Genomic DNA, 24,728 nt, shown 5'->3' with positions numbered 1-24,728 from the left:
TGGAGAACTGCTGCCAGTTAGTGCAGGTGACACTGTGTGAGATGGATCAATATTCTGACTTGATATAAAGCAGCAACCTACAGTGCACCATGCAGAATATAAGTGGTTTATCAACATTCTATTAATTAATCATTTTATTTGTATGCCACCTTTCCATAGTTAAAATGCTCAAGGTGGCTTACAACATGAAAAAATGTGCATAATGACAAACATAACGAAAGTAGCCATAAACAATAAATAAAACTCATCAAAAAGTAAACAACCAAATTGAACATTTTCTACAGAAATCTAAAAAGATATAAAAATAAAGATACAAAAAAAATATATCAACAAGAACCCTTCTCCCAACAAAACCCGTGAAACAACACCCGGTGCAAGAGTCTGTTCCTCTGGTCTGTGGCCCCCCTGCACTCTGGATCTGCTTATTTCTTAAGAACTTAGAAAACTACCTTCCATCACTGTCAGGCCACTGGTTCCTTTTGCTCACTATTGTACACTCTGGCAGCAGTTTTCATTCTAGGGAGCCAGCAATGTATACATACTTTGTACATCTTTCCACCTCAATCAGCAAAGGCATGGAGCTTTAATGATTGCTATCCTGGCCTTGGAATGCATTTCAGCTTTCCTCCTGGGAATGCTTGCAAACGTTCAGCCTGATCCCAACCACGCTCTGTATTTTGTTTCACACAAATCCATGGTAATACAGCTAATGAGCCCTGACCAGGACAGCCTTGCTAGCTGGGCTAGACATCCTCCCTTGCCAATCAGATTTCAGTGCAGATAAATCTCCGCTGGTGGGCATTAAAATGATATATATATATGCATGCATGGATGCTAGAGCTACTGGCTTTCTCTAAAGGTTGCTGAAAATCAATAGCAAAGCTTCCAGTTATTCCAACAGCCCTGTCAGGAATGGACTCGTTGCATTTGGTGGGATTACATCTATGCTTAAAGGAAAGCGTACCTGTGACATAAAAGTCCTACGAAGCAGGAAACTATATGGCATACTATAACACAATCACAGTGTGGCCATTGATTCATTTTAAGCCAATATCAAATCAACACACAGCAAACTTGTTTTGCTGTGAAGGGATCATATCCCTGTCTATCACCACTACAAGGAGGGAGAGTCTAAGAAGCACATATGTAAACATTGCTCCAGTTTGGCACCTGAGAAGGCAGCATGCCTCACTGTCCAAGGTCTCTAAAGTTACAACCGGTGCGCAATTTTATAACTTGTGGATTCCTTTTTATCGCAAGTAAAGGAAACGGCTTTCTACTATTGCCCATTTCAGTGCAAGGTTATGGTCTTTCCCACCAACCGGTTGAACACATCCACTTTTCCAAATCCAGTTTTATCATTTGCTTTTTATTTTATGTTTAGCATTTATGTTGCTTGGGCGGAGGAGGGACATTGACAGCACAGTTGGCACAAAGGAAAAACAACCCAAAGCCTGATTTAAAAAAAATCCCCACAACACTATTTTTCTTAGTAGGTCAATGGCTCTTCCCCCTCCATGCATTCCTAAAAAGAAAAACAGGGATGACCCTCTAATTAAGGATTCTGCTCCCCCGCTCATCACTTTAACCAGGATTATAGTAAGAACCCTATAAATTACATATAAAGCAGTCTACACACGGGAATCGTAAGCTCCTTATGTTTTCCTAAATGGAAGAGCCAGGCTTTAAAAATACATATTCATGACACAGACAGTAGTCATAATTATAATACTAGACAAAGGAATAATAGTGCTAACATTGCTGCTGGCTTCTGGAATCGATTATCCCAAGGGATAGATTATTATTATTATTATTATTATTATTAATCCCAGGAATTTTGCAGAAACCAACCAACATAAATGGAAGAGAGGCCCAACCTTGTATTCTCGCTCAAGCTTGGGCAATTCTTGTCCATTCCTCCGAGTTATTAGGGGGCGGGGAAGAGAAAGAAGAGGAATTGTAGTATTACAAGTTTAAGAAAAGTCAGAGATCCATCGTGCTCCGTCAGCTTGGGGAAGTTTGCCCAGAAAGAGAGATTCTGCTGCCCATGTCCGAGGTACTGGATTTATCCCTCTTACACGACCCCCCGCCCCACCAACCCTCCGGCACCGCGCCCCTTTTGCGGTCCGTTCTCCCCGCTTTTTGCTTTGCTCAAAGCTCGTCGCTTTGTAAGAGGGAGGAACGCAAAGCGAGCAGGCATTTGCAAGGAGATCCCAGCACATGTGGTTCAAGCTATACGGGTGGGGAGAGAAAGGCCAACCCCAAGGGAAAGATTAAAGTAAAACCAGCTTTAGCTTTTAAGAGAGAGAGATCGCTGCAACTGGGGAAGAGATTATTGGAGGAACTGAGCAGGATCCCGCTCCTGAAGCATTCCTCTGCAAGCTAGGCTCAGCCTCCATGCGCGCAACCTGCTATCCAAGGCTTGCTGCGCCTGCTGCACTGCATCCAAGGCTGGGACTGCAGTGGAGGCGGCTTCCCTGCACAAGCTCCCTCCCTCCCCGATTTCCATGTTGCGAAAGGGAGAACTGGTTGGTTTCCAAACCTGGGTCTCGCACATCTTCTCTGCCGGTGCCTCCCTAAGTCCATTTCGCAAACGCCTCCTCTTGCTCCCAGCTTACCTGGTGTCTGCCCAGCGATTTCCTGGTCTGTTGCTGCCGTTTCCAAGCGATCGTCTTTTCCCTGCGCGCCTCCCTCCCTCTCCTCTCCTCTCTCTCTCTCTCTTCCACAATGCCTTTTCCTTTCCCCCCTTTCCTCCTCCTCCTCCGCCTCCTCCTGTGGTAATTCCAGGATAGCTCCTCGGGGCGATCTGCTAATCCTCGTGCATCTGGCATTAAAATCCAAGCAGCAGCTCCGGGAACGGGTCTCTTCTTCGGAGGGGAGCTGGCGAGCGAAAGCGGCGAGCTGCAGATTCCCAGCACAGCCAAGCGAGGCGGGCGATGCGAGCGAGCGAGACAATGGGGACGAGAGGCGCCGCAAAGGCGCGCGCCATCTCCTGGAGACCTCGCGCACGGCCGCCGTGAACCCTGGCGCTTTAATAAGGGCTCCGGCTGCTTTCTGGACTTTTGTGGAGGAGCCGAAGGCATACGATCGTGTCCGCCTCTCTGCAGAAGCTCATCCGCTGGAGTTTGATACTGCATTGCGCGCGGGGGAACCGACAGGCCCCCTTCCATTTCACACGGCAAAGTTCTTTGCGCCTCTGCTCGTCTCCGAGTCCATAGACTCGCCATATCTGCAGTTCTTGCAGGCATGCATGCAAACATAAATTACGGTTAAGATGTTTCTGTTTCCTGCTGGGGACACGATCCAAGGAGTTTTGTGGAAGGCCCCGTTGAAATGATTAAGAGACCAGCAACAGCTCAAAATATTTAAAAAGGAAACAGCAACTTCATCTCATTTCTTCAAAATGTCACTGTTTCGGGGTGAGATTCAGTCATATAATACTAGTCAATTCAGGTTGCACAATTTAAGTCGATTTGGTGCTCTTGCACAACAAGCCCACTTCTCCACCCACCAAAAAACCTTTGGACGTTTTGCAGTGAGGAAAATGACTGGAAAGTCGGAGGTAACATTTGTTTAACACAGCGTTGCCTAACCTTGCCAACACATCCAAATCAATTCTCATTAAACAACAACTCTCATTACTGGGCCGTTGTATTTCCTTTTGCTGATGGTAATTACATGATTGGTCCTGGTTAACAAGAGAAGTTGGATGGAAGATTTTGCTTTTCCTATAATAGTTTGAAGAGTAAGATTCCGAAACAGGTTTCTGATAGATGTTTACAGACATTGGGAGGCCCCAAATGACAATTCTGGAAGGTAGTTGGGGTAGCCCTATTGCACTCTGAAGACAAACATATTTACTGTGGCATAACCTTTTGTGGGCCTGAGACCACTTCATGGTGATGATTTTTTAGTTTGCATGAAGACCCGAGTTGAATGAAGTTGGCCATTTCCCAGATACGGGAGTGACTTGCGCTAGAGCACTATCAACACTGACATGTTTCAAACAAAACCTAGTAAATAATGCAATAATAAGCCTACTCCGTGCAACAGACATCATCAAATGGTTTATGATGTTCTTTGGTACCCAAGTTTAAAAGCCCTACTATTACACACAGAAATCTGCTTCTGGTTCCATAACCCTATTAATTTCCACAGCCAGATTTAACAAATAAAAATATTGCTGCTGAGATTCATTTACCTCTTTCGATCACAGGCTTTAAATGGATAAAAGGAGTTGACCTTTGGTCCTGAAATGGCCAAGCCTCCTCAAAACAAGAGGTAAGAATTTGAAGAGCTCTGCTGGATGCGTCCAAATGCCTATCTAAACTGGCATTCTGTTCTGGTGGTGGCCAACTAGATACCCATGGGAATCCCTCAATCAGGACACATGTGCAACATCACTCTCTCCAGCTCATGCTGTCTGGCAACTGACCTTCAGAGAAATTTAGGGGGTGCATCCAGAGGACAGCAGCTGCCGCGCTGAACGGAACAGAGTTAGTGCTAGTTTTGCATTAACGAAAGGTTATTGATGTGAAACTAACCCTAAAGTAGCATTAACTTTGTTTGGCGATTGTGCACAGCAGCAGAACATAACCCCGCGCATTAACAAAAATGAATATTTTCAAGTACAAGGAAGGGCAAAGGGACAGAAGCAGGCAATGCTGCAACCCCAGATAGGCAGTGCAGCGGAGACCGGCTTTACTTTGCAGAACCTTGGTGGGAACTAACTTGCCTATCTCTGCCTCCTTCTGCCCCTGGCACATCCTTTCTGAGAATTCACATCCTTTCCCTGCCTTATCGCTGTAAGGATAGGGGTCTTTTAGGTTATATTTGCATCAAAGTGCATGTGTGTTCTCAATCAGAGTTTTTTCTTTCTTTTTGAGGGTAAAGAACAGGAAAGGCTCCCCGCCCTGTGGCAATCACGTTTCACTGTCTATTGATCCCTGTGTCACCACTTTATTTCTCGCTGCCACCACCCAGGCCCTACCTCGGACAATACTGAGTCCAGTCAGGATTAAAGTGAAACATAAACTTTTGTTTATTTATTACAGTTTAACAAGCGTGTGGTTTCATAAACAGTATCAGTCAATTACAGTCATGGGGTGCCTATCCAGACCTATAACTTTTGCTACCTGCTCTCACTCACTAAACCACCTCTCAGATATTTACTTGTCTGCCTAGTCCCTAACTGTTCCTGACTCAGCCTATTTCGCTACACTAACTCAACCTATCCACAAACTGTATCTCAGTTCACTCCCACTCCAAACCAACCTCCCAACGAACACACCCCTTTGCCCCTCCCAGAGCTGATTTTATAGTCCCTCTGACTCCACCCCCCAGGTTCTGATAGGGTAACCTGTTTAACTATTTCACCTCCAGCACTCTCATATGGTAACGTCACACCCCCATCCTGTCAATTTCACTGAAGAGCAGAGGAAGGGACAGTGGTAAGCCTGGCATCGGGGGCGCCTGAGAAGGCAGGCCAGGAAGGCTGCATGCCAGGAAGCAGGAGGAGGATAAAGTTGAGAGGGAAGCTGCATACAGCTTCCATCCTAAGCCTCTGCGGGGATCGCTCTCCTCCTGCGGAGGCTTGGGAAGAAAGCTGCACACCCGCCAGCCATATACAGTGGTACATACGCTTCAGGTTACATACGCTTCAGGTTACAGACTCCACTAACCCAGAAATAGTACCTCAGGTTAAGAACTTTGCTTCAGGATGAGAACAGAAATCGGGCTCCAGTGGCGCAGCGGCAGCGGGAGGCCCCATTAGCTAAAGTGGTGCTTCAGGTTAAGAACAGTTTCAGGTTAAGAACGGACCTCCAGAACAAATTAAGTACTTAACCCGAGGTACCACTGTAGTTGGCGGGGCGCAGCTGGCAGGCGTGCAGGGAAAGGGGAGGCTGCTAGCAAAGCCACGCAGCCCCCTCCCCCACTCACTAGGGCACCCCTGAGAGGCCGGCACCCTGGTGCAACAAACCACTAAGACCAATGGGAAAGACGGCTCTGGTGGTGAGGCTGCCAAACAAGGGAGGCAGGCAGGGTTCCACACTGTCGCCAGCTGCATCACAAGTAAGGCCTGTGAACCAGCTGAGTCAACAGCATCAGTCAGTTCACACCTGAAAGCCTTGTTCTTGTGTTGTTTGTTTGATAAACCATGATGGTCAAGCACTTGGAAGGGAGGAAACCGACAACCAAACACCACCACCACCAGAACAGGAGAAGAATGGGCAAAACACGGGAATGCATTGGATTGGGATAGATGCTTCTGGTTCGTGTGTGAGCAAAGGATGTTGTCGATACCAGAAAAAAGGGTTAGTGTGGAAAATTACCTAGATCGCAATCCTATGGATATTTCCTAGGAAGGTCACCTCTTCTGAACTCTGTAAAACGTATTTCTCAACAAGCCTGACTGAGAGGATTACATTTGCAGTCTTCACTTGTGTCCTCATCTGAAGCTTAAGGGAAAGCAGATCATCAGGAAAATTAAAGAGCAGGATTTTTGAGCCCCACAATATTAATCAATCTCAGAGCAAAAGATCGGAGTGTGTATGGGGCGTATGGGGCAAAGGAATAGTTCCATCAATATCTAACCCTTGATCATCATGAGAGGAATTTGTACTTTGATCTGGGTCACAGTCAAGATACATTCTGGGGTGGTAGGGTAGGGATGGTCTTTGAGGATCACTGATATTATTATTATTATTATTATTATTATTATTATTATTATTATTATTATTATTATTATACCCCGCCAATCTGGGAGCCCATTGGGCGGCTCCCAACAGAGGACTAAAAACAGAATAAAACTTCAGATATTAAAAACTTCCCTAAACAGGGCTGCCTTCAGATGTCTTCTAAAAGTCAGATAGTTTTTAATTTCCTTGGCATCTGATGGGAGGGCATTCTACAGGGCGGGCGCAGCTACCGAGAAGGCCCTCTGCCTGGTTCCCTGCAACCTCACTTCTCGCAGTGAGGGAACCATCATAAGGTCCTGGACCTCGGTGTCTGGGCTAAATGATGGGGGTTGGTTGCCGTTCTTGATCCAATCCAGTATGGAAGAGTGTAAACAGCATATGGACATTGTGACGGTTATTCTGACTAATGGCTTAAATAACACATTTCAACAATTTGCAATGAATGACTGGAGTTGCTCTAACAATGTTAAGGGCACTGGAAAATGAAAAATGAAGAAGTCATCTTAGATGTTTCATCAGTGTAACAGCTATCATCATCCTCTGTTCAATTCCTGGCCAAGTTGGGCTGGAAGAGACCCTTGCCCCAAACCCTGGAGAGCTGCAGCCAATCAGTGTAAGTAATACTGAGCTAGATGGACCAATGGCATGATTCGACATAGGGCAGCTTCCTACAATCCTAACAACAACAAAACCAAAAGCCTGTTGTCTGCAGTTAGCATCCCTAGTGTCAGTTTACAGCAAGGAAAATCAAAACTCTGCAATATAATAATGAAATGCAAAATAATAACAAAACAAAATACAAATCAAATATATTGTGTTTCAAGCATTGTACTTAGGGAAGATGGGTTTCAGTTCTCCATTTATCCCTAAAGCTCAGTGGGTCGGTCACCCTCTTTCAGTCCAACCTCCTCCTCAGGATTGTTATGATGATAAAATGGTGTTTGGGGAGAGGGAGAAGTGTGAATTTGCCCTGGGCTCCTTGGGTTCGGCAAAGAATAGAAATGTAATAAACAAAAAAATACTTCTGCCAAGAGACAGTCTTTACCTCTGGCTTGTCAGCTTGGGATTATGTCCCAGAAATGGATTAATTAAAATGAAAACGTCAACGCACACAGAGAAAATGAGCCCCTGTGTGCTTGTAACTAAGTGGCCATTTATTGTGCTGATCTCACGCCATGCCAGCTGAGGTTGCTGTCACTGATACAACTAATAAATGGGCTGGCTGTGATGAGCACATGCTAATGCACATCCATAATAATTGCCCCAGCCTCTTTCTTTCTTTGATGTAGAGCTGAGAGGAACACAGCTTTTATACACACACACACACACCATCCTGAACACATACATGTTCATGTAATTCTGAGTGCACGTTATCTCAACTTGGTGAGGAAAAATTCTCTGAATGATCTTCCAGTACATGTGTTAAGGGCTGGGATAGCAGCAAAATTCATTTAGTCCTTTGGCTGGATTTTCGGATTCTGTTTCATATGGCAATTTGTTTCAGCTTCCAAAACCTGAAGGGGAAAAAAAGGAATGTAGCAGTTTAGTACAAGCAACACCAAAACTATCACACACACTCCTATACAAACACCATGGCAAAGTCTCCACGCAGTCATTCACCAGGTGAAGCTATTCCCTTTTTTAAAAAATAATTTTTATTCATTTTAAAACATATTAATTGTCATACATTCCACAAAATTTCACATCTTATACAGTCTTTTGGACTTCCATCAGCACCTCTGATGATCCCCCATTTTTATGATTTCTTCTGCATTTCTTAAATTCATATTGCCTTTAGTTATCTTAACTAACATCTTCCTTTTCATCCAGTTATGCAATAATTCAAATTATTCACCTCACAAAACTTCCTGCAAACCTACAAATGTAATCTGATCATCACAATTACTTTTCAAATAGTCCGTAAATTTACGCCAGTCTTCTGTGAATCTCTGGTCCCACCGGTTTCGAATTCTTCCCGTTAGTTTATCCAATTCTGCATAGTCCATCAATTTCATCCTCCAATCTTCTTTCGTCAGTAATTCTTCTTGCCTCCATTTTTGTGCCAATATATTCTTGCTGCCGCAGGTGAAGCTTTTTCGTATCATTGCGCCTGCACGCTTGGAAGACTTTACCTGCGGCATTTCTGAATGTCAGGCAGCCCTCAGAAGCACAGGAACCCTGCCAGAAAAAAAAATTGACAGCCCTACTAACAACATCCTGGCTTAGAGCAGGGGCCACATGCAGCCTTCCAGGGCTCTCTACCTGGCTGTCAGAACTGTTTCTAGACCCTACCGAAGCCCACTCCTCACTGGTCCTGCTTCGCAGCCTCCTAGACTGTGTTTGCCTGGCTGGAATGTGTCCTTCGACTCCAATAATACTTCTTCCTACATTCACTGCTCCACCCAGTTTTGTCCCTGCCAACAGAGGCATGTGGCCCTCAGAAAATTACCCAAAATGGGATATGGCCTCTGATTGAAAATGGCTCCCCACTTAGGATATACTTCGAAGTCATGCTCATTGCTGAAACTAATTTTATTTTGTGCTTTTATATCTTGTATTTTGATTTTGTTCTGTGAACCGCCCCGAGACCTCTGCATATAGGGCGGTATATAAATTCAAAAAATAATAATAATTTCTGAGTGATCACAGACGTGCAAGAACATATGCAATCATTCTCCCGACACTCCTTAGAGAGGCTGTGCTTGCAGCAGCCGAAATTCAACAAGTGCAGCTTTTTATTCATTTTGTGTAAGGTATTTATATACCACTTAATTACCAAAGTTTTCTATATGAGGGAAAGCTATACCGGTTGGATTTCTGCTTGTCATGGGACTGTTAAAAGGACACAGGTTCCACAAGGGGGAGAGGGTAGGAAACTCCCCCCCCCCACTGTGCTTGGGACCTTGGCTTTGGTGAATTGCAAACGTCACCTTGCCAACAAAGGTCTGTATAGTTAAAGCTATGGTTTTCCCAGTAGTGATGTATGGAAGTGAGAGCTGGACCATAAAGAAGGATGATCGCCGAAGAATCGATGCTTTTGAATTATGGTGCTGGAGGACTGCAAGAAGATCAAACCTATCCATTCTGAAGGAAATCAGCCCTGAATGCTCACTGGAAGGACAGATCCTGAAGCTGAGACTCCAATGCTCCAATACTTTGGCCACCTCATGAGAAGAGAAGACTTCCTGGAAAAGACCCTGATGTTGGGAAAGATGGAGGGCACAAGGGGAAGGGGACGACAGAGGACGAGATGGTTGGACAGTGTTGTTGAAGCTACCAGCATGAGTTTGACCAAACTGCGGGAGGCAGTGGAAGACAGAAGTGCCTGGCGTGCTCTGGTCCATGGGGTCACGAAGAGTCGGACACGACTAAATGACTAAACAACAACAACAAATGCAAGGCATTTACAGAATTTAACTCCTGGTACACAAATGCACGAATGCACGAAATACAGATTCCACTTTTAATATTACGTTGTACTGTATCTGGAAGTAAGTGGGCCATTGCTTTGGAAGAGCAGGCCACCGCCAGCCAGCCTCTCAGGGGCCACAGCGCTTCCTCCACTGCTTCTCAATCTACTTTCAGTTCCTCACACTTTTGTCATTTCAGCAGCATTAAGGACGTTGTGCACACTCCCATCTATTCTCCATCCAGTACACTTCCATGTTAGCCATATCTAGCCTGCATCTATCCTGTCCTTTTATGAAATACCGTGCTTTAAATTGCCCCCCCCAGAAGACTGCTTCAATTCTAATTGAGAAAAAGGGGCACACCCACACCATCACTCCCATCACCATCGCATGATTTTCCCCAAAGAATCCTCTGTATTAAGGATGCTGGGAGCTGTAGCTCTGTGAAGGGGGAAAAGAAGATTTCCCAGGATTCTTTGGGGGTAAGTCAGGTGCTCTAAAGGTACGGGATAAATGTGCCCATGCCCAAGGTGCTAGCTGCATTTAAAACTGGTAATGTGTACACAGCCTAAGTCGCGGCTATTCCTTTTTGCTTCCACAGACCCATGCCTTAGAAGCATAGGGCTATCCCATTTCCAGGGTCAGGGAACCAGTGAAGGGGTCACATTCCCTTCTGGGCAAAAGTGGGCACAGCAGTGAATGTAAATTTTGCTTTTGTACAGTAGGTATGTTTTTGCACATTGTTTCCTCCACTGAAATCATGCACCTTTGCAGCTAAGGAAATGTCACTCCCCAGTTCCTTTGCCTAAAGCAGGGGTCAGCAAACTTTTTCCGCAGTCCACAGTCCTTCAGACTATGTAGGGGGCTGGACTATATTTTGAAAAAAAGAAGAAGAATGAATTCCTATGCCCCACAAATAACCCAGAGATGCATTTTAAATAAAAGCACATATTCTACTCATGTAGAAACACCAGGCAGGCCCCACAAATAACCCAGAGATGCATTTTAAATAAAAGCACACATTCTACTCATGTAAAAACACGCTGATTCCCAGACCATCGGCGGGCCGGATTGAGAAGGTGATTGTGCCGGATCCAGCCCCCAGGCCTTAGTTTGCCTACCCATGGCCTAGAGCTTCACGACTGCTGGTGCTGCTGCTTGCGTGAGTGTTGGGAGGACCGCTCCCTTTCTGCCAACTCCATCCGGCCTATGGGGGGCGGGGCGTGCACTCATCGCCACAGCATAAGAGACCAGAGAGAGGCCTCCGGGACACGACTGCTGGTGCTGCTGCTTGCATGAGTGTTGGGAAGACCGCTCCCTCTCCTGCCAACTCCATCCGGCCTAGGGGGGCGGGGCCTGCACTCATCGCCACAGCATAAGAGACCAGAGAGAGGCCTCCGGGACACGACTGCTGGTGCTGCTGCTTGCATGAGTGTTGGGAAGACCGCTCCCTCTCCTGCCAACTCCATCCGGCCTAGGGGGGCGGGGCCTGCACTCATCGCCACAGCATAAGAGACCAGAGAGAGGCCTCCGGGACACGACTGCTGGTGCTGCTGCTTGCGTGAGTGTTGGGAGGACCGCTCCCTTTCTGCCAACTCCATCCGGCCTAGGGGGGCGGGGCCTGCACTCATCGCCACAGCATAAGAGACCAGAGAGAGGCCTCCGGGACACGACTGCTGGTGCTGCTGCTTGCGTGAGTGTTGGGAGGACCGCTCCCTTTCTGCCAACTCCATCCAGCCTAGGGGGGCGGGGCCTGCACTCATCGCCACAGCATAAGAGACCAGAGAGAGGCCTCCGGGACACGACTGCTGTTGCTGCTTCGTGAGTGCTGGGAAGACCGCTCCCTCTCCTGCCAACTCCATCCGGCCTAGGGGGGCGGGGCCTGCACTCATCGCCACAGCATAAGAGACCAGAGAGAGGCCTCCGGGACACGACTGCTGTTGCTGCTTCGTGAGTGCTGGGAAGACCGCTCCCTCTCCTGCCAACTCCATCCGGCCTAGGGGGGCGGGGCCTGCACTACCATCACAGTTTAGAGGACAGAGCAGCTACCGGCAGCAATGGACAAAATAGTTTTAAATGTTTTAATTGCTTTTAATTTGCAGCACCTTAAATGGGGGTTGTTGTTTTTTATAATATTATATTATTTCATTATCTGCTGCAAATGTTAAAGATGTTTATATATATTTTAAGGTGTTTTAAAGGTGCTTTTATTGTTTACTTTGTTGTACCACCGTGAATGGTGGTTTTTATTTATGTATTTTTGTTTGTTCCATTTTGTTTTGTTTTTGGGGTTGGACAGTGAGTGGGGCGGGGATTGGTTTTGTTTGGGCATAATTGTTTTGGTTGTTTTGTTTTCTATTTGTAAATGGAGGTTAGTATGAGGCTTGGGATTGCGACCGTGGAGGGGCGAGGGAGGTATGGCGGTGGGGGCAGATGTTATAGGCGAAGGGGATCGAGATATGGATATGCTCGTACCCCTTCCAATCTGCGCCCCATCCCGAGAGACGAGGGTAGGGTGAGCAAGGATTACTCACCTCCTTCACTGGTGTTGTGCAATGCCAGGTCTATAGGCAACAAAACTGCTACCCTGCGAGATTTCTTTATCTCGCAGGGAGTTGACCTGGCTTGTGTGACGGAGACCTGGGTGCGCGAAGGGGTAACTGTTACCTTACGAGAGATGGCGCCCCCGGGTTTCTCCGTCCTCCACCAGTCACGGACTGTGGGCCGGGGGGGAGGGGTGGCAGTATTAATCCGGGAAGATTGTTCTTTCAGGGCTCTACCATCGCCATCGATCCCCGGCATTGAATGTGTTGGCCTAGTGTGGGGCTCCGAGGAGAGCTTGGCTGTCTGGCTGGTGTACCGGCCACCTAGCGCACCAGCAGCCACCCTGTCAGGCCTGCTGGAGGCGGTGGCCGGCTGGGCCTTGGAGTTCCCTAACCTATTGGTATTGGGAGACTTCAACTTCCACGCTGATGCCACTCCCTCCACACAGGCTCTGGACCTGGTGTCTTCCATGGCGACACTAGGGCTCTCCCAGTTTGTTTCGGGCCCCACACATCAAGCAGGCCACACGCTGGATTTGATCTTTGGCGCCGGTATAGATGTGATCATGTCTCCTTCGATGAAGGTGCCATGGTCTGATCACTACGCTCTGAAAGCCAGGATTGACTTTCCACCCCCACCCTGCTTAGGTGGCGAGCCGATTTGGGCTCGCCCGCGGAGGATGATGGACCCGGATAGATTCCGTCAAGCCTTGCGGGACCTTGCTCCCCCTGGCGACTCATTGACTGAGCTTGTTGAGGGCTGGAATACCCAGCTCCTGGCAGCCATCGATGAGATCGCACCTAAGCGCCCTCTGCGACCCCGCAGAAACCGGGCTCCCTGGTTTACCGAGGAGCTTCGGAAAATGAAGCGGGACCTCAGACGGCTAGAGCGAGTATGGCGGGGTGCCCGTGACGGAGCCTCAAGAACATCTTATAGGGTTTTTATGAAAACCTATGAGATGGCAGTGAAGGCTGCTAAGAAGTCTTACTTCTCGGCCTCCATTGCATCCGCTAGCTCTCGCCCGGCACAATTATTTAGTATAATTCGGTCTTTAACGTCCCTTGAAGGACAGCCAAATTTAGATAACAATCTGACACACAGCTGTGAGGCATTTGCGAGCTTTTTTGCAGAGAAGGTCCTGTTGCTCCGCCATGACCTCCCTGCCAATTTGGATACAATAAAGGAACTGGAGGCCCCTCGACTGTCCTCGGGTCCAGTATTGGACCACTTTGACCGGATATCTCCAGCCGATGTGGACAGATTCCTCCAAGCTGGAAAGCCCACCACCTGTCCTCTTGACCCGTGCCCGTCATGGCTGATTAGAGCGTGTCCAGACGAGGTGCGGGGCCCCCTGGGGGATATCATCAATTTGTCCCTTGGCACCGGGATATTCCCAGGGGAACTGAAGGAGGCGGTGGTGCGTCCGCTCTTAAAGAAAACATCATTAGATCCCTCAGATCTATCCAATTACCGCCCGGTCTCGAATCTTCCATTCCTGGGTAAGGTGATTGAGAGAGCGGTTGCTGAACAGCTTGGTAGGTTTCTGGATGAAACATCTGCTCTGGACCCATTCCAGTCCGGCTTCCGCGCTGGTCATGGGACCGAGACGGCTCTGGTCGCCCTAACAGATGATCTCCGCAGGCAGCTGGATCGAGGCGGGTCAGGGCTGCTGATTCTTCTAGACCTGTCAGCAGCCTTCGACATGGTCGATCACGAACTCCTGGACCACTGCCTTGCCGACGTGGGGATCCAGGGCACAGTCCTTCAATGGCTGCGCTCGTTTCTCTCTGGTCGGGGACAGAGGGTGGCGCTTGGGGGGGAATTGTCATCACGCCACTCCTTGGTGTGTGGAGTGCCTCAGGGTGCAATTCTCTCCCCGATGCTTTTTAACATCTTTATGCGCCCCCTCGCCCAGCTTGTCCGGAGTTTTGGGCTGGGTTGCCATCAGTATGCTGATGACACCCAACTCTATCTGTTGATGGATGGCCATCCTGACTCGGCCCCAGACACACTGACCAGATGTCTGGAAGCTGTGGCTGGATGGTTACATGGGAGCCGGTTGAAGTTAAATCCTTCGAAGACAGAGGTCCTCTGGCTGGGGCGGGAAGATATGGGATCAGGGGGGCAACTCCCATCTCTTGCGGGGGTGCAATTAGTGCCAGCACCGTCCGTTAAGAGTTTGGGTGTAATCTTCGATACCTCCCTTTCTATGGAGTCGCAGATTACAGCTATAACAAAGGCGGCATTTTTTCATCTCCGCCAAGCTAAGCAGTTGGCCCCTTATCTCTCTCGTCCTGACCTAGCCACTGTGATCCATGCGACGGTCACCTCCAGACTGGATTATTGTAACTCGCTCTACGTGGGGCTGCCCTTGAGACTGACCCAGAAACTCCAGCGGGTGCAGAATGCCGCGGCGAGACTCCTTATGGGGTCTTCGCTGCGAGAGCACATTCATCCGGTATTATACCAGCTGCACTGGCTCCCGGTGGAGTACAGGATCAGGTTTAAGGTGCTGGTTTTAACCTTTAAAGCCCTATACGGCCTAGGACCCTCGTACCTACGGGACCGCCTCTCCTGGTATGCCCCACAGAGAAACCTACGGTCTGCAAATAATAACATCCTCAAGGTCCCAGGCCTCAGAGAGGTTAGGCTGGCCTCAACTAGAGCCAGGGCCTTCTCGGCTGCAGCTCCAAACTGGTGGAATGCTCTGTCAAAAGAGACTAGGGCCCTGCGGGACCTGCCATCTTTCCGCAGGGCCTGCAAGACAGAGTTGTTCCGCCAGGCCTTTGGTCAGGGCGCAGCCTGACTCCCTCCTCTGGCAACCTGCACATAATTCTGCATAATTGGTTGCCATCAATTTGATTTAATTAATTTTATAATGGAATATTTTTAGATTGTGTGATTATTTGACTGATTATTTGATTGTTGTTAGCCGCCCTGAGCCCGGCTTTGGCTGGGGAGGGCGGGATATAAATAAAATTTATTATTATTATTATTATTGTGCAACTCACAAGTCTTAGGGAAAGAGGAACAGTGAACTATAGCCCATCTTAAGGCTTGTGAAGCCTGGAATCATCTGCACTCTTCATTTGTCACTGATGCTTGCAGGTCTTCTAACCCACCCGCAGCTACGTCTCATGGAAGCTTAAAAACGCTTTGCTAAATCGGAAATGAATTTCAAACTGCCAAGGTAAAGGCAGTATATTATGCATGTCCAAAACGGAGTGACACTGAGGTGCGATGCAGACACTGCAGAAGAAAACAAAATGGGGTAAGGCGATTGATATTATACATTTGCTGCAATGTAAGTAGCATATGCTGAAAGTCTGCTTGTCTGTAGTGCTTCTTCAGATGGTGCTAATTCTACTTTCAAGCAGATTGCTTGAATCTCTTGCCCTTAAGAGTCCCACAATCTGCTGGTAAAACCTGCCCCCTAGTGGAAAGAACCAAACAATGCACTGAAGAGCAAACAAATAAGAGTAAGTGACCATTAAGCCTGAACTCTGAGTCTACAACAGTATTCTTTCCAGAGGGGTAGCTGCGCTAGTCCCTTCACTGTATTTGTACAGCGATCACTGCGGTTATCCCGTGCCATCCAAGGCTTCTGATAAGCACTCCTGTCATCTGAGAACAGAAAGCCAGAAGACTTCTGTTTGTGCAACAGGATTCCCCCCCCCTTCCCTCCCCATGCCCTAAAATCAACCTTGGGGGGTTGCGACTGAGAACCCCAAGAACAGCATGTGGTGTATGGGAGTATGGGGGATATTTCCATCTGGCAAGTTTCTTGCACAGGTGGAACAATTGGAAGAGCACAATTTGGAATTTCTCCCATTGCATTTCTCAGATGCCTTATACTTAGAAAGTCTAAAGGTGGCTTATAAAAAAAAACCATACAGAATTTTAAACTCAAGTTGTTAACGGAGAAATATAAGGGCTCCCTTGGACAAAAAACAAGGACACCAGCCAGGAATACCAGAGCAAAACAGCAGCCAGTAGGCTGTTTATCGTTTATTGAAGACTGTTGCAACAGGACTCCCACCTGCCACCAGGTGAAACAAAATGGAAGCCCCGTACAAAAGAGAACCCAAACTTTTATTGGCTGCTAACCTAGCAGTTCGAAAGCACGTCAAGTGCAAGTAGATAAATAGGTACCGCTCCAGCGGGAAGGTAAACAGCATTTCCATGCGCTGCTCCGGTTCACCAGAAGCGGCTTAGTCATGCTGGCCACATGACCCGGAAGCTGTCTGTGGACAAATGCCGGCTCCCTTGGCCTATAAAACGAGATGAGTGCCACAACCCCAGAGTCGTCCGCGACTGGACCTAATGGTCAGGGGTACCTTTACCTTTTTACTAATCCCCATGTTACCCCCCCCCCAAACTACATCACTAATACATCATGGTTACATAATGAAAGGGGAGTTCTGGTGGCAGTAATCTGAGCATCCTGGACCCTGCCCCATTCCTCCCCTTGCCCTCCACCAAACACCCATCAAGTGAAACAAAATAGATATTTACATTTCCCTGTTTCCCAGCCAAGTTAATCACCCTTTTGTCTTCATCTGGGTTTTTTATTTCTGGAAGGCTACCTGTCTGGCACTCAGGTATCAAGATGCCAGGGATTATCACTCAGGCAGAAGGGCTGCTGAGTAGCTGAGCTCACATGTCTATATGAATTTCTGAAGTTTTCCCAGTGAGCCAGTGAATTGTTACATTTGGTATTGTGCAGCAGAGGTCCCTTTAATACACTGGAAGAAACTGTGATGAAGTGTTTTGTGGGGACAAATCACAAAAGTCACAAAAGTAATTGTGCTGATTTTGGTAGTGGGGTGCATGTGCATGAGGGGCAACCCCCCAACCTATACATAAATTCCTGCAACAAAGTCAACACAGGAACAGTACAATATCTTTTAAAAGCACCCCACTATACTGTAATATATCAATCCATCAGCTGGCCAATAATGCACAACAGAAAAAAGTAGCTTATGAAACACGGCAGATACCATTAAATGTCTGGGAGGAGATAAAAGGTCTTAATATGACCTCCAATAATAGGTTCAATGCCAAGCTGGCCTCACTGGGGAGAACATTCACTGGGGAGAACATTGCAGAGACCAGGAGGCCACCACTGAAAAGACTCTCTTTTCTCATTGCTGCCCACTCAACATCTCTTAGACGGACAGTAATGTATCCAGGAGAATCCCCAAGCTATGAACCTGTTCATTCAGGAGAGGTACAGCTACAGCTTGTCCACCTTCGAGCATCGCTTGATAGCCTTCATTTCCCACATTCAAATAAGAGTCGTTCACACCCACATGTATTTGAATCTGTATGTAAGTAGCAGCATTGGTCTGTCCCCTTCAAACCAGTGGATGTTCTTTTTTGCGTTTGTCACTGCCTTCTAATCTGTTGATTCTATCATGCCAATTAAGTACCAACAGGGCATGAGCACAGAAAACCGCACACACACCATGCTTAAAAAGATATATCATTGGCCAAGAAGTATGCAAAAACACAGGCAATTGTAAATTAGCTAGCACATTGTTTTCTGGTTTTGTGCAAATCTGTGCACTCTATATACCGGTATACCTATAGCTAAATTTCCAATGCACCCTTACTAGCATGCTGGAATAGAAAAGAATTGAAAGCAATTGTAAATTATCAGCATACACTTTTTAGGTGGCAGTCCATCTGGTGAAGAATTTTATTTTAATGTTGTTTACCTTTGCAGTTTTCTGCTTTTGTCCAAATCTGAGGGGTGTGTGTGTGTAGGAACTTACCCCATGTTCAAAAACTTCCCATAGTTACAAGCACAGTCAGAAAAGAAATAAAAGCCCTGGTAAATAAAGGAGCATGGAAAGGGGAGCAGCAGAAAGTGATGACTTATGCATCCACACTCAAAACAATTCATCTGCAACCTGAAGTGGAAGGACTAGAGCATGATTTCCCTCAATTTATCCACGCAAAATCCAGGTAAACCCGGATTTACAGGGAGAAAGCATAGAGATGGCTGTTGTTTGAGGGCAATGTCATGCGGACCAAGCAAATTGAATAGTAGAAGAAACGCATATTAAACTGTGTGGACAAGCCTGCCATCAGGGACTAGTTAACACCATAAATAGAGGGTGGGTGGATGATCTAGTTAGGATTCTTGCATTGCAGAAATGCAATGCATTGCATTGTCGGGCTAGATTATCCTCAGGCTCCCTTCTTATTCTATGATATCTCTGTCTTGTGCCTGGAAGGTGCAGCTTTGACTGTGGTGCATAAGGGGGTTGGCACTCAGAAGATCTGATTAACAATATGTACAGAGTTTTTGAAAACAAGGACAGGCGTTGGAAAATAAAAGCTAAGAGCTCAGTCCCTATGTCTTCTGATCCGAGATATTTCAGTTGGCTGCTGGACTTTTGGAAACATTGAAGTGCCACGTTGCATTCATTTTATTGTTCAGGGGAGGCCCTAGGCTGCAATATACACCCTTATCTGCTGGGAGTAAGTAGTACTGAACTCATGGGATTTACTTCTAAGTAGTCAGGCATAGGATTGCAGTGTTAAAGAATATCAGAGATTTGATACGTGCTTTGCTTGTTTAAACAGTCGCATGGGGGGACTGAAATTGGGGAAACACTTTGCTAGTATCTTGTTATTTGCAAAAGGTTCGCCCCCGCACGCTCGCGCTTTTTTAAGTATATAAATTGAAGACTGGTTATTCCAATGCTTTTTACTCTTTCCTTCATTACTTATGCAGAATCAGAGATTTAAAAAAAAAGAGGCAGGAAGGAAATATCACTGCAGCAAGAAATTAACAAAAGGGGCGAGCAAGTAATCTGTACGTCTATAAGCACGAAGAAAGAATGCACATACAGTACTCAAGCCACAAAGAGACAGGTTGCCAGGCTGAACGAGAAAGACCATCTACAGTGTGGAAACAAAAGTTTGTAGAGCGCCCGGATAGCTCAGTCGGTAGAGCATCAGACTTTTAATCTGAGGGTCCAGGGTTCAAGTCCCTGTTCGGGCGAGTACGATTTTTAACAGAAAATGGCAAATAATAATTCTATCAAACTGCAAAAAGGTGGTTTTAATAGCAAAAATTAAGTTACAGGGTTCCTTTGCAATATGTCTCGGGGTTTTCTTTTTAATGCACGTTAGAAGAGTAGCTTCTCGCCATCAGGTAGTCTCTAGCATAACAGCGAAAAAGACTATTCAAGGGAAATCGGATTGCAGAAAGTAGTAAGAACACTAAAACAGAAAATTTAATGAAGCTTTTTTTTAATAAAAAAAACGGAGTCCGCCCGAACAGGGACTTGAACCCTGGACCCTCAGATTAAAAGTCTGATGCTCTACCGACTGAGCTATCCGGGCTCCGTGCTGAGCTTCTCCACTGCGGCGCTAGAGAAAGCGAAGCTCATGGAGAGCGTGCAATGTGCTAATTACCCCCATTGCCCTGCGATAACCAATCAGAGCAACGGAGGTTGGTTATTTCCCCCGTAAAATAAATCCTGCCCCCATTTCCGCCTGCCAGCCCCCGTTTCGGGAAACAGCGTATCAGTTTTGCATTGATAAAAACACCCACAAACAGCTGCCCACGGTATATTAATTTGCACAGCGGCTCAGGGTTTTCTATGCACACTGCTTGGCAGGGAACAAAACAAATAAATAAGTCAGTATTTGCGCAGGCGCAGCCTAGGGACCTCGGTTTGCAGCATGCATGCAAGAACTGCTGCAGCAGCTCCCCTAGTTTTGCTTTCCTAGCGGGCGATGGAAAGGGCTCCAAGGGAGCCCATAAAGACAAAAAGGTTCCCCAGTTGGCAAAGAGACGCGCAGAAAGCCAACGTTCCACGCGAGCCTCCACTTCCGGATCTGGAGGGAAGCCGCCATGTGCGGGGCAGCAGTGAACGAATCCCCCTTGCTCCCCAGTCCCGCTCCGTCAAACTGGGCAGGGTTAGAGACCTTCCTTTCGCCCGAGTCGTTTGCAGTAACCAGCAGCTCGAGGCCCCGAAGGTTATTTTGCTCACCTCATGGATCTGCCTCATTGTTTGTTGGTGGCAAGCTTGCAATGCGATAGGGGCAGTCTTGTGGCATCTCATACAACATGAACACATTTTCTTATGCCATTAATGAGCTGCTGTAGGCTAGAGCCCATTTCAAAAGCCAGCGACATATTTTACCCCCTTGATGCGCCTTTGCAGTGTTGTAAACAAAATATTGAGAAGCAAAGCAGATAGTAAGCCTGATCTTTATTAACGCTGTTGCAACAGGGTGCTCCCCTCACAGGCAGGAGAGAGGAGGAGGACCCAGAACAAAGGTGTGCCTCCCCTTATATAGACATTTTGAAATTCCCCACCCTGGAGCTCAAGACCACACCCAGATACATCATACCTACATCACAGAAAAAGCGGGTTACAACAGAAATCTGAGTGCTTTGTTTATCTCCTGTCTGCCAGATTATCTGATAATGCCTTATCTGATTGCCTTTCATGGTAGTCTGGACATTCCTTTGAGATGGTAATCACTTAATTCCTGAGACAATGGGAAGGCTCCCTCACCACCTCCCTCCTTGCAGAGAAACATTTGGTCAGTTTGAGAGTCAAAATGGTTTCAGGACTGTATTCCTGTGCTGCTCCAGACATGTGGTTTATATATTTATATACGTGTTTGCTTGGTACATTTATGAACATCTGTGATGTAGGTATGACGTATCTGTCAGGAGCTTGTCCTACACTTGAGTAGGATCCTGGCAGAGACACATTCCCAACTGGCATGTTCTCTCCCTCCTGGTCGATTGTTCGGGAGCTTCAAAAGCTTTTTTTAGCCCGAACATCACAGCAACCGATGCCAACAGACATCGGCACACTTAGGGATCCGCAGAGTCTTTGCAGTTTGCGTAACAGACCTCAGTAACTCAGCATTTTGGCTAATCTACTTTATTTACATATAAACACACACGGAGCACTGCAACATGGCTCCCTCTCTCTCTAGCATCAGACAGAAAAGAGAACAAAGGACAATAGTCCCACTTCACAGAACACAGTAACACAAACATCCTGTCTCCGTCACTTCTCACTCTGTGGAGTCAGAACATATACCATCATGTGATAGACAAAAATCCCATGACTGCAACCATGGAGCAGGAATTATAACATCCTCCCCCAATTTATGCACTGTGTTGCAGTCATCAGTGTAACTGCAACAACCATACAGATGTCATACACACAGTATACCCGTGTATCACCCGTTCCACCCTTGGAACTACCTGCAACTAAATTAGCCTTGGGCCTTACCATCTTGCACTTCTGACTAGTCTTGGCGTCATAACCCTTCTGACTATCAGGAAATCTCACACCTGGCTTTGTTGGGACTCAAACTCTAGCCTCGTTCCTCTCTGAGGAATCAGTGATGGCACACACGGCCTCTGGACGTGGTCCAGCTTCCTTCTTCAAGGAAACAGGATCTACCCTTACAGCCTTTGGGCGTGGTTTCCCATCCCTTGAGGGCAAACCCTGTACCCCTTTCAAGGTTTCAAGACCTGTGTTGAGCCACTAACCACAGCTAAATCTGCAACAGCTGTGTTAGCAAACTCCTGAGCATACCTGGTGGGCATTTCACCCTTTGTAGCTTCTCCTGATCTGCGCATCTGGCGCATCTCCTCCACCGTATCAGTGGAACTCACCTCAGTGCGCCTGCTGTTTATAAGAGCAACAGACTTAGTATCTAAGTCTTCAGCAATGGGGTAGCATACACACATTCCTCCCCCCCCCCCACTCTGCTCTGCACTCAACATCCCCAGTGAGTAAAATCAGCTTGGTATGAGGCTTTAGTACTCTGTACAAGCCTCCATACCACAGGAAGAATCTATGCTCCCTGCCTTGTGACGTCTCAACCCACATGTCAGACCCATTCATTGGCATCCTGGCTTTTTCCGGGTTTGCCTTGTCACTGCCATCATCACCAATAGGGTGCCTTTGCAAGATACCCATATTGCCTCCCCCTCTTGCTTTGTCCTGAGCACTGGTACACCTGACCATCTTCGTGTCAGTCACCAGCAATCGGGGAGTTTCATGCTTACAACCTGCATGAAAAACATGGTTAACAGACAAAACATTACATCTCTCTTGAACCATTCCACCATCCCCTGTGTTTACATTATAACATAGCAAGAACAAACCATTTATACAATAAACATCACAATGTAAAATGTTGCTTTCGCTCTTCTGGATGGTTGCGTTCTGTTTGTTGCCATAAACAGAACAGCCACGCTGCATCCCCTGGGCTTCTCGACCTGGAATGAAAAACACGTTAGACATCACAACGTTATAGCTTTTCAGTTCCACAGTCCAGTGCTATGCACCTCCAAGGAATCTCCACTCGACTGGTGGATTGAATCCTTCTGTGGCGTACACGCGGTGAACCAGTTCCATCTTCCACAAAGGTGTGCCTTCGCCTCGGAATCTAGCACAAAAGATTCCTGCATTTGTGTCCTGGAACAGCTGGTCACCAACTCTGTGTTGAAGCTCTGCATCTCTGGCCTTGCTTCATGTCGCCTGTCGGAAATGCTACAAACCTTCCTGACTTTTGGAATCTGTCCAAACTTCTCACAGGAACAAACTTTCCACTGCTTCAACCTCAGCAGCGCCACCTGCTGGTTGCAGTGATGGTTGGGATGACATCACAATCAGTTCCCCTTCTCCTGTTCTGGAGAGTCCTCTCCTGGAACAGGAAACAATGCAATTTTCCTCCAAAACACCTCCAAACACGACTGGAGCCCCTAGCTTCAGGAACCATTGCCTCCCACATCCTGTGGGTATTGGAGAGGGCAAAGCCCAGCCCTCCGAACTTTTCTGGCATCCGAGATAGCCTGTCGCCATCTTGGAATGTCCAAGTGTGTCGCAGATGAAATTCCTGCCGAACATACACTATGGCTGTTGGCATCAGACACAGCATCAAACTGCTTTTGTAGGTTCAGGAACAAAATCACTGCTCCCCCACATTCCCAAACTTGCAGGGAATGCATGAGAAGAATTCTATCTTCTCAAAGTTCATGCCTGCTACTTCAACGCGGCATCAGGGGAAACTGCTCCCTCCTCCATAGCTGATGTTCCACATACAGCTATTGTCCTGGCAAAGCTTGCTGCTGCGCGAATCCAGCTTCATAAGCATCGGGGTATGTCCTCCCTTCTGTAGCACATAAATCAAGGCTACTTTCTCAGCAAAGACCTGACACATCAGGCATTCCCTCTATGCAACTCAGGGACTTGAGATTTATTCCTGTTCATTCTCTGTCCCAGAGATTAAATGGAGTCAGGAACACTCAGAAGCAGTCATAAATCAAAGCTTCTCTGTGTGAGCTGCTTTGGCAGCTGCACAAACAGTCTGGCCTGCCTACTTTCGCTTTTAGGCACAGGCTTTACTCGCTGTCTGTCTCCTCGCAGCTTTTCTCCCTCCCGTCTCTGAAGAGGCTTGCTTCACACTGCCAGTTTAGGAGACCCCAACCGGGACAAAAGCAGCCCCCAGTCCTTCCTCTGCTGGCACTGGGTCTGTGGCCTCAATCCCTGGGCCCATAACCGTTGTATGTGGGGGTTGGTCTTGGGTTACACCCCTTCTGTGATGTATGTATGATGTTTCTGGGGGTGTTCTTGGACTCCAGGGTGGAAAATTAAAAATTTTCTATATAAGAGCTTGCACACATGGCTCAGGGTTCTCCTCCTCTCTCCTGCATGCGGGGGAGCACCCTGTTGTAACAGTTAATAAAGATCAGGTTTACTAGCTGCTTTGCTTCTCAATATTCTCTGGTTGGTCTCTGTTATTTTCTCCTACTAATAGAGAACCTACAAAAGCACTCAGAGAAGAGAAGACTCCCTGGAAAAGACCCTGATGCTGGGAAAGATGGAGGGCACAAGGAGAAGGGGACGACAGAGGACGAGATGGTTGGACGGTGTTCTCGAAGCTACCAGCATGAGTCTGACCAAGCTGCGGGAGGCAGTGGAAGACAGGGGTGCCTGGTGTGCTCTGGTCCATGGGGTCACGAAGAGTCGGACACGACTAAACGACTAAACAACAACAACAACAACAGCAACAACAA

The 24,728-nt window shown here is 47.2% G+C and overlaps 1 protein-coding gene and 1 long non-coding RNA gene across 3 annotated transcripts in view; one reads left to right on the top strand and one right to left on the bottom strand.

Moving 5' to 3' along the window:
* PIK3C2B (phosphatidylinositol-4-phosphate 3-kinase catalytic subunit type 2 beta) overlaps positions 1 to 2,988 on the bottom strand; it is an 88,137-nt gene extending 85,149 nt beyond the window's left edge. The window contains exon 1 of one of the 2 annotated variants that reach the window (XM_083508747.1): positions 2,619 to 2,988. The gene's annotated coding sequence lies outside the window, so the exon portion shown is untranslated. Of the gene's footprint in view, positions 1 to 2,542 lie in introns of both variants that reach the window. The other variant, XM_083508748.1, reaches the window with a different exon arrangement.
* Positions 1,882 to 24,710, top strand: LOC310709463. Its single transcript, XR_014527538.1, has 3 exons — positions 1,882 to 2,056; positions 4,217 to 4,281; positions 24,470 to 24,710. It is a non-coding gene; the product is annotated as an uncharacterized lncRNA (long non-coding RNA).
* The last annotated feature ends 18 nt before the right edge of the window (positions 24,711 to 24,728 follow it).

This window comes from Podarcis liolepis, assembly GCF_965112155.1.
Source record: "Podarcis liolepis genome assembly, chromosome: 6".
NCBI classification, from domain to species: domain Eukaryota; kingdom Metazoa; phylum Chordata; class Lepidosauria; order Squamata; family Lacertidae; genus Podarcis; species Podarcis liolepis.
Note: the sequence above shows the minus strand (reverse complement) of the source record. Positions and strands in the feature narration are given on the sequence as shown.